The following is a 17,056-nucleotide window of genomic DNA, read 5'->3' on the forward strand; positions in this document are numbered from 1 at the left end:
GAAAACAAGAGATTTCATTGGTTTAAGGAAACTCATTTGTTTTCTTATTTCTCATTTCTCTCACTGTTTAAAATTAGTTTGCCAATTATATTTGCAACTGAATTTCCACCATCTTACCTTCTTGAATCGGCGGTGTAAATGATTTGTTATCAAGTCTGGTATATTACCGAGGGTCGGTAGCTATTAAACACGAGCTAAAGATGTTAAGACCATGCAAAAACAGTATACAGGAAAGGCAAATTCACTTTGGGAGTACGTTGACATCATCAGTTCGTCCCATGACAAGAATTTCCATCACATTAAGATCGGGACCTTTGCACACCCTTTGTTGCTTACGATGACATATTTCGTGAGGAAACAAAAGTTGAATCCGTCGCTTGCTTCAGTGGGTAGTGAAAGTGATGCTCACGACTGATCATCGTTGCCATAAAGCATACCGTCGAAGCCATCAATTTTTCCGGAGAATGACACGGAAAGAATGATTCTAAATGCCAAATCCATATTGCGTCTAACTTTTGAGTAAGCATTCCATATTATATCTTTATCTTTTTGTTTAACCTTGCAATTGCCTTTAGTATTATAAAAACATTTATTTGGTGGAACGTGTACTTCGAGCGAACTTATAGATCACAGAGAGCACATCTGGACAGCACAGAAAAATGGGTTTAATTTATATGTAAGTGTAAAAGAGAAAAGAAAGACAACCTTTTTAATTATTTAGCTTTTATAGTTCACAATTTTTTCTTCTTATTTTTCTCTTAACAATTGGTACAGAAAAAATCATTGGTACTTAAAGATCAGTCGTGACGAGTAAGAGCTACGCACCAACCTCTCTCTCCCTCTCCCTCTCTTTTTCTTTTCAATAAGGAATCATCTTGACTATTGATTTTTTCAAGATGTATGATTGAGAAAAAATCATGAAAAAAAAGAGTTGTTAATTAATACTTAGACGACTAAAATACCTTTACTAGCTTTCAACTATCCATGATTGATGAGCAAGATGATTCCTAAGGATCTAGCACCTAAGACTTTCATACTTACCAACCAATTTCTCGCATATAAATATATATAAAGGGTATAACAACTGTTCATGATGCTTTCAACTATTAATTTAACAAAAAGTAGCATGTGAACATAGAGACTATATAGATATGCGTGCACTCTCAGGTCTCAAAGGGCAGTCGTTTTGGAAGGAACGAAGGAAAGAGCCGGTGGTGGACTCACATGGTGTGTTCAGAGGTGGACTCCATGTGATTTATGTATGTCGGTAAGAGGTGGACTCCATGTGATTTATGTATGTCGGTAACAAATTGTTCTATGTCATATATGTAGACAAATGCTTGGCTTCCTCTCTGCAATTGAGCTTTTTGAAGTTTTTCCACCGTTAAACGGGAGCCATTCTTTTGCTTATGTTTTAAAAGATATTTCTTAAATTGACACTAGCTAGCCTCTCCAATACGTTATCTTCTTTTTTCACTATAATCATTTTGCCCATAGTTGACAGTAAAAATGGAAAATAAAAGAGAGAGAGAGAGAGAGAGAGAGAGAGAGAGAGAGAGAGATGTGAGAGAATTGTAAAATCTGATCTATTCTTTGTTTTCATAGTTTTTTCTTGAACATATAGTTTTGGACTTTCTGATATGTGTGAGATAATCAATTGGGCTAGGAAGAAGCTTAGTAACTTAACATATTATATCTTCAATGGCATGTTGTGGGTGTTTAACTCATAAAATTTTGAACTTTCCATGTCTTAATTACAACCTCCTACAACCAAGTGGACGATGCTGTTGTTAACATGCATGATTTCTTCCCTATAAAATTGTACATTTTTCTATAGAGGAAACATGCGTCTAATAATTAGTTGTTGGTGGGCCTTGAAAGCACATGCTGCTCTATGAAGCATTGGTGAGCAACCACTTAGCTATTATTGGGCGCATCTAGTACAAGACAGATAAGGAACATCAATTACTGCCTACCAGTTGGTGTGCTGTAAAGCCCATGTCCATTGACATGGCATATTTCAAGTTGCATGTCCTATGTGGTCAATGCCAGCTTAAGATTCACTATGCAATTCCAATTTGAGATTTGTGCTCACATTTCAAATTCAATGGATCCTAGATAGGAGGATTCATTCGTTTTTGATTTGAAGGAGGTCAAGAGTTCAATACCCAGAGTGTCTCGCTTGCATAAGCTAGACAAGAGTGGACTGCTGAGAACAAAAACCATGTATGCTTCGAAGATAAATAATCTAAGCGGCAGGGATCCTCTTATACATATAATATTGAATTAAAAGCAGCTCTCTAAAATTAGGAACTGCTGACAGGTTAGTGGAAGTTGTCATGGAATAAAAGGTATTTTAATAAGTGGGGACACAGACAATATGAATGTCAACTACTTTGCGATGGATTGTATACGACTAATCATACAATTTATCCCCAAGGTGGTTGGCTCAACAGATGGGGTGGGGGCTGGTAGGTAGTCAGTTATTGTTTTGAGTTTCTGTGACACCAATTCTATCTTTTACAAAAGGGTGCGCACCGTTATGCAAGTTGAAGTATAGCGAATGAGTCACATCGAGATACCGAAAACAGGCTTTGCTCATTGAAGGGTGGGGGAAGAGTGAGAGATTTGGCTCAGCCAACTGGTAAGATTAAATACTTTTCCTACTCACTCAGACTAATTATATAATTTAGTTCCACATTGGACTGTGCAAGTTAATCCTTATCACGAGAAGCTCAAAGCTATTGAATCGAAGGGGTTAGCACAATTAAGGAGGGCCACAACTAATAGGCGGCTAGTCATGAGTTCAAACCTCATTGAGACTTTTGTTTGTATAGAGCTCAGTTTGTAGTTGCTTGCAAGCTTCGTGCTAGAAAGGGTGGCCACAAATGCAGGCGACATCGTAACAGTGGCACAGTTAGTTCTCCTACCCCAAGCACGGTTTCTTCAATATTGAAAAAATTTCAGAAGCTACCATCAATTATTTAGTTCTTCTGTCCATCATTTCCATAGGGTGATCAAACTACAGCAAATCAAAGAAGATGACACAACGACACAATTCTATGTAAAGAGCTAAAGCATATAATTGAGAGATTACATGAAATGGATAAAGGAGTTGATTTCTCTCTCTCTCTCTCTCCCTCTCTCTCTCTCTCTCTCTCTCTCTCTCTCACACACACACATATATATAAGAAAATTGAATGGTAACACTGGCTTTTCAGAGTCACTTAGCCATTTAATTGGGACTGTTTGATACAATATAATGGACAGTTAAAAGAAAAAAAAAAAGTGACAGACATTTTAGTCAATCTGATATTAGTTTGCATCTCATTGTTTTTCTCTTAACCATTTATATACTTCAGATGAAAAGACTCTGGTTAAATGGCAGAATCTATTTCTCTCCCTCTCTCCACTGCAATTTTTTTTTTTTTTACTGGAGGCACCATCGCCTACCCACAGCAACTCGTTGTGTCGAGCAGAGGGAGGCCACTCTGTTGTACCTCATACGCTATTGGCATAAGGGGAGAATTTCTCCCCTCTCTCTCTCTCTATATATATATATATATACACACACACTATTGGCACAAGGGGAGAATTTCTCTCTCTCTCTCTCTCTATATATATATATATATATATATATACATGCCCCTTTGTATCTGCTTTGATACTCTGCATCTACTTTGAAGAATCAATAGGAGGAATTGGGTAAGTAGAGGCACTAAATGCTTATTAGACCTTCATCTTGGTGACCTTTTGGATATTTTTTAGATAATTTAAGTTTATCTGCATGATTGTTGACATCGATCATGCTGGGTCAGGAGCATCTATCTGATAGGATTTGTGGAATTCATAACATGCATCCACAATCTCAGTAAAAAGAAAGGTCATGAAATGGCATGCAATAATTCATAATCCATCTACAATCTCATCAGTAGCATAAAGGCAATCCATTAGACATGCTAAATCCTGAGAGTACTCCTGAATTATGGATCTCACAAGCCCATGATTTTGGCATTTTGCTGCTAGCTGGAGCCAGATATCAAACAGAGACAAACTAAGGAATCAGGATTTCAAAATTTTCTGCTTTGAAAGTTTGTCAGTTTAATGTTTTAGAAGAATGATGGGGCCCACACAGTCCGAGAGCGTAGCTAGAAGACGGGGTCCGCTGCCTCAGGCTTAGTGGGCCCTTTGGTGTTGGTCCGAACTCCAAATGGCAACACTCTATTGGTTGGATCATTCCAATGGCACCTTCTAGTCTCAAGCCATTATTGGACCCAAGGTTAAGCATATGGGTCGGAGATACCCCGGAGAAACCAAATCCCCTCCTATATATTTCTCCTATCTCCAGGATCTAGGCCTTATTTGGAGCCTAGGTGGCAGGGGTGGAGTGAGAATTTTTTCCTGAGGGGGGCGAATTAAAGTTTCTAAATTTTGATTAGGGCAGAAATATCATTTTTCAAAATTTTTTATATAAAACAAGTGAAATTTTTTAAAATTTACATGTAAAATTAAATTTTTCTTTTTGAGGTGGGGCCAAGGCCCATGTTGGCCTTATCTTGGCTCCGTCCCTACTGAGTAGGGAATAGAAAACCCGTGAACCAAAATGTCATGCATCTACATTCAGTCTAATCGAACTGATGACCAGACTTTCACTAGCTTGCTAGTCCGACCACTCACACTAGGCCCCTAGGGCTGTGAGATCTAGTATGGGAACTTCCTCATTTATGTCTTACTTGGAAGGCAGCCCCAACCATATGGTCAGGTCTCTCAAACATCTTATGCATGATAAATAATTTTATGTATGTTGTTAATTTCCTAAATCATGGGTTCTTAAAGAAAGGTTTCCCACTTAATCTCTATTTCGAAACCTTTCTCCATTCATTGGACCCAAAGGAATAATGCCTGACGTGAAAACACAAGTAAGGTGTAGACAAGAACCCATGTGCATCAGCCTGCCCATTTTGATTTTAGGGAATGCAACAAAACTTGATTCAAATTCGATCCGGTTACATCAGAGTGCAAAATTAGGTGGATGCTACAAAGCTTCAAAAAGGCGCTTACAACTGCCAGCTTGGGTCCGCACTTGGCAGGTATAAATCATCACTATCATTAAAAGTCGGACTGGCGGTTTGACAAAGGTTAAGCAACTGCTTTCCTTCGCCTTTAGGGTATTTGGGACTTGAGCGGTCCTAAAGTAGACCTTTCAACTAGATAGAATGTTGCGTACACCATTTGCAGTTCAGAAAAGTAGTACCTATAAAGAACTGAGGATGCATCGTCAATGCGACACTTAGACCGAACTCTCAAGATGGACGAGGCTTGAACTTGGTACTACAGAAAATGGCAAATCCCGTTACGATATCCATCCCATTTGAGAGGTTAGTCTGCCCTTCGATCCACATCAACTTGGTGCATGTAGATGCGTTCGATATCTACTGTTGGAAAACAAGAGGAACCGTGCATGGGTTGCTAGAATCACTTAGCAAAATGAGCATGATCGACAGGGCCGAAGCCAAGGGGGGTTCGGCAGGGGCATGGCGGGCTGGCCTCCCTTCAATTAGTTTTTTAAAATTTACATGTAAATTTTAAAAAATCTCACTTGTCTTATACAAAAATTTTGAAAAATGATATTTAGGCCCCTATCAAAATTTTAGAACTATAATTCGGCTCCCCTTATGTCTGGCTCCACCACTTATGATCAGCAATAGGTGCTCAGCTCAGGTCGACCCTTTTACGATATAAGACCCGTTTGTGTCACTTTGTATGGTAGAGCAACCATTTCTATTATCCCTGCCCTAAGAAAAAGGAACTTAGAGGGTGTTTGGTAATGCACACACGGCATTCTACATTCATGAAACACTATATTCCAAAGAATTAACACAACATTTCTGTTGCCAAACACCCTCTTACAGGCCATATGGTAACAAGAATATTATGTTCTTAAAACATATATTTCAAAATCACCATGTTCTTTTTTTTAGAATACACGGGTGCGATTATATCTAGTGTTTAATCCTTAGATTTGGAAATAGTATGCATAATTACACTATGTTTTCTAGAAAGAGAATGTAGTGTTTTTGAACATGTTTTTCGAGAAAACTTTGCTTTTCTTATCAAATATGTTCTTGAAGAGTCCTTAGAACAACATTGACTACTTGTATCCCTTGTCCCTTATAAAATTAACTACTTGTATCCCTTGATAACTTTAACTACTTGTAGCTATCTTTTGATATCAATAGCTTACCTTTTTTTTCATTCTTGTACGTGAATGGCGACATAAGGAAAGAGCGCAGAGTTCAAGAAGATAAGGGCAGTGGCTCCAACCCTCCACTCCTTGTCGTTTTCTAAAATCACTGGAGCATAGGGACGGGGATCACGAGTCGAACATGAAAATTGCCGATTTTTCAGTTAAACAATAAAATAAAAAGAAGGAGTGAAAGAGAAATGAAAGCTAGTCTCAGTTGTGATGGAAGCAAACAGTGGGAGAGGAGAAAAGAAGAAGGGAGTACGTGGTGATGTGCGACACGAGCGTCGGCTCTACTGAGAAAAACAAAATTTGGGAGATGGGGGACCCGGCAAACACCTCAGCAAAAGCAGCCGCCGCTACCGTCCAAATGCTTTCACACTGCCTTCCTCCCTTTCTCTTTCAGTCCCTCTCTGTTGATATATATGTGAGTGAATCTAAAGTCACCCAGCAATAGTTCATCAATAACATATAGATGATTAAAAAAAAAAAATTAAATAATATAAATACTCATTACTTTTTTTTTTCTCTTAATTGTTCATCATAAAACAAACTCTAAAAAACTAGAGTCATTATTATATATATATATATATATATATATATATATATATATATATATATATGAAAGAGAGAGAGAATAATGGGCAGCCACTAGACCTTAATATGACAGCCTTAATACCAATTGTTTGGGCCATTGATTTAAAAAGATTATAAGTTTGAAAATAAATTGAAAAAAAACGAAAAGCTAGTTGTATTTTCAAAAGACTATATCCCTCCAAGAGATAAAATATCTCAATTAAAGAAACTCATTTATTTTATCAATTGAGAGGTATTTTAGTTTCTTGAAAATGCAACTAGATTCGTATCTTCTAAAATTAATCTATAATATGTAACAATCTAAACAGTTCCTATCAAATTTGACATATGAGGGTTTGGCAGCTATATATATATATATATATATATATATATATATATATATATATATATATATATATATATGGGGATTGAATCACTCTTCGTTTTTTCATTTAATGCTGATTAAAAAAATTGTGCTACATGTTCAATCAGGAGTGGATAAGAAAATGAGTACGTCCAGTTGACATTTTTGACTGGATAAACCAGTCAGAATTAGTTTTTGTTCGCATTCACATTGCTCATTTTTTAAGGTAAAAGTATTTACGTGATCGTGACACACAAGAATTCAATAATCAATGGTCAAAAAAATTTCTACCTTATAAAGCTCATTCTCTGCATCCAAAAGCCCGATTCTTATGTTTGTTTTAATAAGTTTAGACACTCTCACAAATAGTTTTTGCTTTGAGCATAAAAAATAAGAAATTAAATATTGAATCTGTCAACTGGTCGCATTCATTTATAGGAATAGAGAACTTCTCAAATCCAATGAGATGTGAATTTGCTATGCATGAACGTTCTTGAGTATGACGCTGTTAAATTCTCCAATCTTACAATCAACTTAATATACATCAAATTTCCTATATATATATGTGGCTGATGACCACCCACCTTATTTTTTTTATTTTTTCTTCATTGAATCCTGAGATCGCAGATTTGCCGGTCGGGCTCATGGACATTTCACCAAGGTCCCACGACTACCTCTCTCTCACAACTGGTCGAATTGGGAGGTGTATTGTAGCCATGTCAAGGGCAGAGTCAGAAATTTTTCACGAGGAAGACCGAAATAAAGTTTCTAAATTTTGATTAGAGTAAAATATCATTTTTCAAAATTTTTATATAAAATAAGTAAATTTTTTTAAAGTTTACATATAAATTATATTCTTTTTTGAGGTAAGGCCGGGGCCTTACCTTGGCTCTGCCCATGGCCATGTCCTTAGTTCGAATCTTAGAGAGTGCTATCCCATAGTATTGAGGAGTATTGATTTTTGTACTAAGGGCACCATTATGACGGCCAAGTGGACTGGTTCTTATCCTCAATCTGTCTCTTTGGCTAGAGAATATCACTCTCCTGTCTGATGAAACTTATCGGGAGGCGCTCTTTACACATGCCCGGATCAAAGCTGTCTGATGAATATATATATATATATATGTGTGTGTGAGACTCTATTCCAATTCAAAGGTGGACAAAGAGAGAAGCTTCGGGGCGGGTGTGAGCTCTGGTATGCACACCAACAAGATTGGACCAGCTCATGTGGATTAGGCAAAAACCGGGTCCAAGGTGGGCCCGATCTGATCCACTTTCACTCTTCTCCCAGCGCTTGACCCTATCCAGAGAACCGGCGGTGTTGCTTAGACGGCCTAACCCGACGTAATGAACACGCCTTGATGCTTATCATCACCACGACCGCCCACCCACAATCACCGCCGCTATGACTTGTCGATGGCTTTGGCGGCTTCAAGCTGCATGGGGCCGGCGGCATCTTAGTTCCCACTTCTTGACTTTAACGTGATCATTAGATTCAAAGAACGAGTGAAAATTATTTAGCAGGCCACAAATTCAAGCACCTTTTTTGCTTTGTTTTGTTTTCTTGTGTTAATTTAATCTCTCATACTTATGGTCGCCTAATTAAAAATGTCGCTCCAATGAGGATCCGGTGCGCAGGTCTCAGCTACGCCTACGTTTAGGTCGGTGCCAAGTTTATCGAACCTAACCTAATTAAGTGGTTGATCGAACTTTATGGTATTTAGCGTAGCTGGTTGGGCTAGCGACCGTTTAAAGATGAGTTTTTAATTCAATTCTTCGAAGCATGAACTTATTGTATAAGTGAAAGCAGCATAGGCTCTAGAGGTAAAGATGCTAGTTTTGTAGTTTTACACTGTCAAACATGCCATAATGTCTCTTCACCCAAGTTCCGTTTCCTCTGGTAAGAACAAAAAAAAAAAAAAAAACACTAAGGTTGCATTTGATGGTCTCAAATTAAAAAGTGTGCTTTTAGAAGCTCCCCGGTTCGTTTACATAGATGATCTCAGTAATATGGATCTTAAATCCACGTTACATGTTAAAAACAATGGATATAAGGTGGAATGTAAAAGAGTCTCACCTTAAATCCGCAAATTTGCGATCCTAATAAAGTTTAATTGGTCTCAAATCAGGGGCGGAGCTAGGAACTTTTTTGCTAGGAGGCAGACCTTTAGTTTCAAAATTTTAACAGGGGCCAACAATTCTTGTGCCTATCAAATGTAGGATTCTAAATTTTTGTTAGAAAACAAAGATCTAAAATCTTCCAACTGAAAATCCTGAGATAATCTTGGATCTTAAAAAGGACATTTCAGTAGAAACATCAATACCGAACTCCATACTAAGCTTGGAGCAGATTCATGATATACTATGTTCTAGTATTGCTTAAATCTATTTTTGTTTGGATAGGGACGATTCAATGTGATTATATATGAGTTCCTTCTGTTGCCTTAAATTTCTTGAGCTTTCCCCTAATGTCTTGTTTTTCTCTAAGTATTGCCGTTCAACTTTAGTAGCTGGTTCATGAGCGATCCACCTAATTCATGGCGTCTAGCGAAAGGTAGTTCAGCTCAAGAATTTCGATCTAGATCCAGATCCAACTGAGTTAGTTGAAACTCAAAGAAGCACAAGGTCTATTACAAGCTATCGAATTGAATCCGGATACAGAACTCTTTGAAGTCTGAAAAAAAGGGATGGTTCGGCTAATGTTTCAGTAATATACCGTTCCACGAACCATCCCGAAGATTATTGGATCAAGATTTGATTCTGTGGAACCAACCCACTACAGAGTCTGCATTGAGCCATTCTTGGCCAACAACTCTTTGGATACAAGACCCGTTACCCGAATTTATTCCTTTTCTCTACTTAGGAAAGTAGATAGCAGGAAGGTAAACCGGGTTTCCAGAGTACCATAAGTCCATAATAGTTCTTGTGCCAGACTCGGGTCCTTGGTTTAGGTTACAAACAGATCCAACCTATTCGAAGCCCCCACCAGTTCCAATACGAATAATTTATTTCTCGCTTAGTCCTTTTCCCCCGAAAACATTACAACTGAAGAAAACTTTGCGGCTTCAATGGATCCATTTCTAGTTTCACAAACCACGTTGGATTTGAACCCTTACCCAGATCCAAATCAAAAAGAAAGGAGAAAACCTGGTAGAGTTTATGGTCAAAATCAGGCTCAAAAGTAGGCCAACCCATTCTCTCCCTATTAATTAATTAATTAATTAAATTAAATTAATTCTTTGCCTTTTATTTAATACAATAAAAAAAATCTTGCTTTTGACATCTCATCACTACTATCTGGCCACATCCTTTTTTTTTTCCTCCTATTCAAGATCACATCACACGCCTTCTTATCTTAAATCTCAGTTTCTTAATTGCATAAAATATTGCCAACAAAAACCGAACAACTACTATATATATATATATATAGTTGAAAGTTGAAACTAATTATTTGATATTCTTGATAAAAAATTCACAAATTTTAGAGGTGCCCCCACTTTCATGTTGGCAAATAATGCCTTTTGTCTTATATGCTAAGAAAGCTTGATTATTTTTTTAACTTTTGGAATAAGATACATAACTTCTTATCCTGGACAAGAATATTCTAACAGACAATGTTTGATATACCTCTCATCCTTGACAAGAATATTCTGACAACGGTAGAGATACCTGAAGTGCTCAGGCTAAGTATCGTTGTCTTTGTTAGAAACCATAACATACAACGTACTTCGATCATGAATCTGATTTATGTGTTATGCTACCAACACAGGAACCAGTGATCACATATGTATTTTTATAATTTGGTCAAGCAACCTTGTTCCAAAATTAATATATTAAATGACGCCAAGTGGACACTAGAAGGCACCACACACCAAATACAGTTGGCTGTCTACGCTATCTAAAATAAATAAACTAATTTCATCAAGAGAAAATATTCAATTATCCAAAAATATATCATTTTTTAGATAATAAATTTAGAAAAATAAGCTGAGCCTCTTATAAGTATGTAAATCTTTCTTTTCAAAATTTCTTGCATTTGACACCGTTTTCCACTCTGCATGCGACGACTTTACATTCAAGTTACTTGGTCTCCTTCACGAAGATTTGTTATATATATATATATATATATATATAAACAAAAGCTGGTCATCGCTGGTGTCATAGTGTACCAACTCCATTTGGTTGGGATAAGCCCGATTAATATCTCAAACATTACATAAATTAGATTATGATATAAAATAAATTATAAAAAATTATGTATACCAGCCAACACGTGCGCATTTTCGAGAAATATTACGCACATGTGCCATGCAAAAAAAAAAAAAAAAAAATCCAACAGCTCTTGCCAGTCAAAATCTAGGGTTAGAAAAGTATATGCTTAGACCATGTCCTTGACTTTCTAAGAGTGAATTGCATCTGTGGTCAAGATTTTATCTCTTTTGGTTAATCCTTATTTAATTATGAACTAATACATCGAGCAATTCTCGCCCACTAATCAAGGCATGGTTGGTGAGCCCTATGTATTTTAGCCTCTATCAAGCTTCCTTCAATTTGAACCGAGCCTAAGATCGAGCCCACGCAAGTCAACGACCATGCTAGAGAGACCAATTTCCTTATTGTTAATGCAATGCCCAACAAGAATTTAATGTGCTGTAGCAGGTTGGGTTAGTTATTGGTTCAATTTTTATGAGAGTCAACCCCTTGTGAAAGCTTAGTGAAATGTAGGCCCTTGGGACAGCAGAGTTTCACACAGGCAAGGGACAAAGTCTCTTGGCTTGAGTATAGTTTCTTGGTGACCTTGAAAAAACTCAATAAAAATTTAAAACAAGAGACTTAAAATCTTAGGAAATTTTAAAAATGTAAAAACGATTATCTAGCGGGTTAGTTTAAAGGTAAATTTAAATTAGAGAGATCATTTTCCATGTGCAGACGCCTTGACGGTTTCAATGGCTTGAATGTGTTTTGAGTGCATTTGACTGCATGTACAGCTGGAGTTTGTTCCGAAACCGAAAGTAAAGTTAGAGGTGGGTGAGTGAGAGACAATAATTCAAGGGCTGCACAAAAAAGTTATATAAAATTTTGTATAAAAGTGAGTTCCCATCTTTAGGAGCTTTTTGGCAACAGTAACATTTTGTTACTAACTCATGAACCTAAGGTAGATTCATATGACACTATTTTAACTTTTCCAAAAATTTAGTCCATTTTCCTAAGGAAGTCTCCTGGGACAGTGATGATGTGTTATTGTTATTCGGAGATTGTTTGACAATTGGAATACTATATGAATGTTCAATAAATGTACTTCAAAAGATTGAAACAAATTCATAGAATACTAAAATTAACTAGGTATTCATGGACATGCTATAATCTTTGGAGTAGATTTATGAAGCACTCACAAAACATTCTATGTACCAATCGACCCCTTGGGAAAATTGTAAACAAGGATTACAGTCAAGACAACCTGAGGGGCAGTAAAAAACTGAATGGGGGTTAGGAAGAGGTGAAAATTTGCGAAAACAAACCAAAGGAGAGGTGATCAAAGCAAAGATAGCGGGAATTGGGCAGGAAAACCGGTTGCCAATGTCTAGAAGAGTAAGGAAATGGGGAAAGCTTGACCCTTGGCTCCATTGGATGTTGGTTCCATTAAGAACCGAGTTGTAGAGATGAAAGTTTTCGCCTGGAACATTAGGGGGCTAGTTAGGGAACAAGGCGTGAGTTGGAGGACAAGGCATAAGAACCATGCCTTTACTTCAAACGTTGCGTCGAGTGAATTGGAGGCCTAATGATGTGATGATAATAATAAAGAACGTTTGTAGATCTAGATTCTTATTGGATGTATGAATTTGTCGTTGAATACTCAATATGCAATTTCTGGAGTCTATATACATGGTCCAATAGCTGGATGAGAGATGATCAGACTCGGGAATGGTAGGAAGTGATAGTAGGCGTGTTTCTTTTTTTTGTTTTTTCCATTTAAAAGTTGTTCCAAGACACTTCAAAACATAATATGTAGGTCTCTAGTTTGATTTTACAATAGGTATTACAACTCTGAAACATAATACTTAAGTTGAAAGGTACACCATTGCCATTGATAGCACTGGCAACGTTGCTCAGGACTCAGAGGCAGGTCTTCGGTCTTTAGGTCCCTTTTAGGCGGAAGGTTATTAACCTCTCACTCACTCTAAAAGTTCTCCCAAGTCCATTTATAATGCTTTACAGGATTGAAAGGAGGAACATTGACTATTGGGAGAAAAACTTTTCTAGATTTTGTTGGACTTTGCATCGGGAATGTGAAATTGTGATGAGAAATAGTTGGAACAGCCCATGTTTAGTCTGCTCAACAAGTTGCAGAGTACATGCATGCACACAAGCCCGTGCATGGAATATGTGTGTGCGTGCGTGTGTGGCTAGCATATTCTACATGCAAAGGAAGTGTGAGGGGAAAATGACAGGCTGCATTCTCCAATATAAAAGGGGCCAGCTCTCTTGCCTTGCGGGATTGGACGACAGTCCCTCGGCGTCCCAACAAAAAGTGGGGGATAAAGATCATTCCCTACTTGTAACGTGGCAGTTCTCTCTCCCTTATAGCTTTTTCACTTTTTTTCTCCACAACCAACATGTTCTCTGTCTCTAGTCATACCAGTCACAAAACGATAGTAGAATGTATACCACGTCTAAATCATATACAAGTCACTGTACCAACTATACCTTCGAATAATCTCATTTCACAGTGGACAAAACTTGGTTAGAGTATAAAATAATAGCAAATTACAAAAACATAATAGCAGATAGGGTTGGTGCCACAAAAAGGATGATCACTGGTAGGCAGTCAGTCTGTTTATATGAAATTTACATGAAGTACAGAGAAGACATCAACCCAAGATACCAAAAGCAAGCTTCCTATCCTCCCAGTAAGAGAGGCAAGGTAGGAGATTAGGTTCTCAATGGGTGGAATAAAACACTTCTCCTGCATACTCAAAAATTACAAAAAGTTTCGTAGAAATTTGAGTTGATAATAAGTTTGATTTGAAAGCCAAAAGTTTGATGTTGTGTCGCCACCTTGGCACAATGCCGTGGAGGTCTGCCATACACCAATTTTTGTTGGTTCCCGAAGAAAAGGAAAGAAGAAAAGGAAATGTTAATTGCTCCAATAGTTTGCTGTGAAACTTGTCGATACTGTTGTCTCCTTGTGCTTTTGTCATCCTTCATCTTTTTCATCTTTTTTTCACGATAAAAGCAAAACCCCTTGGCCAATAGGAGGTGCCCCTCTTTGCAACAAGCATTGCTTTCTTTTATCTCCAATGTAGGGCCACAGCAATAGAAGCGCCTAAGAACTGAAAAAAATATCCCCATCCTTTGTTTCGTGAGCAACTGAACTTTTTATTTAAAAAGAAAAGAATGACAGTTATCCGTTACAGGTAGATGTCTAACACATAAAAAGATTATAATGGACCACCCATTTGAGCATTAAAGCCGTAGAAGCCCTACCATATGCTTTGGATTTGGGATAATTAAAATATAAAGTTGGAGAAGTTTAAGAGTGGCCTTTAATAAGACCAGGTTATGAAAACCGGATTTTAATAAAACCCAGTTTTGACGTCATCCAAAACACATCTAAAATGACATTTTGAAGGAAAAACATCTATAACCAGGTTTTGGGCTGTCATCCAAAGTCTCCCTAGAAGCTCAACCTTTTGAAGTATGCCAATCACTGCAAAAATTGGCTTGAATTGATTAATTTGAATCCATAGTGGCAAATTGACAATCCTTTGGCTAACATACATGAGGATATTTATTCAAGTGGGTTATAATTTCGAAAAGAAGTCTCAAATTATATTTAATTTATTACACAAGTTTCTTTTTACAGAAACTGCCGAATGAGGGCCCAAACTATGCCCTTGCCCATGATCGAAGCTGGATGCACTTAAGGAGGTGGGATGAGGGCTAGCTCATTCTCACCTATTTAGAATAGAAGATCGACCATGTCAATCAAAACAATGGAAAGGGTCTTTCTTGTAAATTAGAAGTGAAAAAAAAAGAATAAACTTGAAAAGATAATATATATGAAAAAATTATGTAAACTTTTACATGTTTAAAGAACATGAAATTTAGCTTGAGGCCCCTATTCGGATGACGACAGAAGGCATAAGAACAAGTCCATAGAAACTCCATATTTTCTACCTGTGTTGCTTAAAATGCTGCGTGTACATTATCAGCCAATGTGGATCACACATTGGCCCCTTGCTGATACGCTACCGACCCGTTTAGGTTTATTTTTATATTTTTAACTTTAAAATAAATTTAAATTGTGTACAATATTCACAAAAAATAAAAAATTGAGTGGCACAGGCTGGCACATAACGACAGCTCGAGTTCGTTTCTGTAAAGCTCTTGTCACTTGATTCATATATTGTATTTTTTTTTTGTTAAACAAAAAGGAAAACAACAAAAAGAACGTCCAAATATGTTTAAAATTACCAACATACCGTTAAAGATTAACAAACAGGAAAGGCATGAGCTGAATCAAATGAAGCCCATGTAACTCGAACTCGACTCGTCTATAATTCGAGCATTAACTCAAGCTCGAACTCGACTAGTTTATCACACCGAGTCGACTTGACCCATTGTACATCCCTGCCAACGTATGACATTGCTTTGAACACTAGAATCTGGACAGTGATCTGCTGTTGATAAGTAATGGCCTACCAATGGCTTCTTCTCCAGGCAGAGGCCATTATCCGGCTGCCTTTTCAGATGTGACACGAAGCTTGTTTTGCTTTGCTCTAACTCAATTGCGTCCCAGTTGTATTATAAGTGGATAGGTTTCAATAATTGCACCTTCTCTCCCCACTCTACTAAAAAATGGATTATGACTTTGTTGTATATCTTCATATCTGTCAATGTCATGAAGCAACCAAAGAAGCGGATGACGGTAACAGCTAGTGTATCAATTTCGGGTTCCTGTCAATCTAAATGTTTCTTGCACCACTGGAAGTTGTGGGCCTTAGAGTGGTGGAACTCAACCTTACTCCATAAATTTCCTCCTCTCCTTTCTCTAGTGAAGTCAATTCCAAAAAACTTGCAGCAGCAAGAAACATGTCTTCATGGGAGAAAACAGCTCAGAAATAGTTTGAGGCGACTTTACTGGTAAACAAGTCAAGCAGCTGGTAGTTCCTCTCAAGAAAAACTTGTCTGTGCATGTTTATAAGGGCTTGACTGGACTCATTCAGTTGTTTTATATAAAGAGAGAAACGGATGAGTCGGTGGTAGGAATGTAGAACTAGCGAACCGAGCTCGAGCTTTATGATGTGAGCTCGATTTGGACTTGGTAAACCGAGTACGAGCTCATACTCGACTTGTTTAAGCTTGTGTCACGTGATTCACATACATATATTTTTAAATGAAAATGAAAGCCATTTAAAAGAGTGTTAAAATTCCCTAAAAATTACCAACATGCCCACAAAGATGAACAAACGAGCCGAGTCAAGTTTAAACAAGTCGAGTTTGAGCGAGTTTAAACAAGTCATGCTCGTGTAACTCGAATTCAACTCTTTTATAACTTGAGTTTTAACTTAGGTTTGAGCTTGAGTTGTTTAATCTTACAGGAGCGAGTTCAAGTTGAGTCTGAGTTGGGTCGACTTGTTCTACATCCTTAGTTGGTGGCAGAATTCTGGGTGCTAGAGTCATCATGAATGGTCTTGACTATTGAATTTTGTCATTACTGGCTGTTGAGAAGGTTGTGAATTAATACTAGATGACTAAAATGTTTTCTCTTCTTTTTCTTCTCATAACACTCATAATGTCAAGCATCTCTAGCATGTGATTAGCAACAGTGAAAAGGCTCGAGAGTGCCAAAGTTTCCTGCACTCAGGGGA

The sequence above is a fragment of the Nymphaea colorata genome, chromosome 1 (assembly GCF_008831285.2).
Source record: "Nymphaea colorata isolate Beijing-Zhang1983 chromosome 1, ASM883128v2, whole genome shotgun sequence".
Taxonomy (NCBI): domain Eukaryota; kingdom Viridiplantae; phylum Streptophyta; class Magnoliopsida; order Nymphaeales; family Nymphaeaceae; genus Nymphaea; species Nymphaea colorata.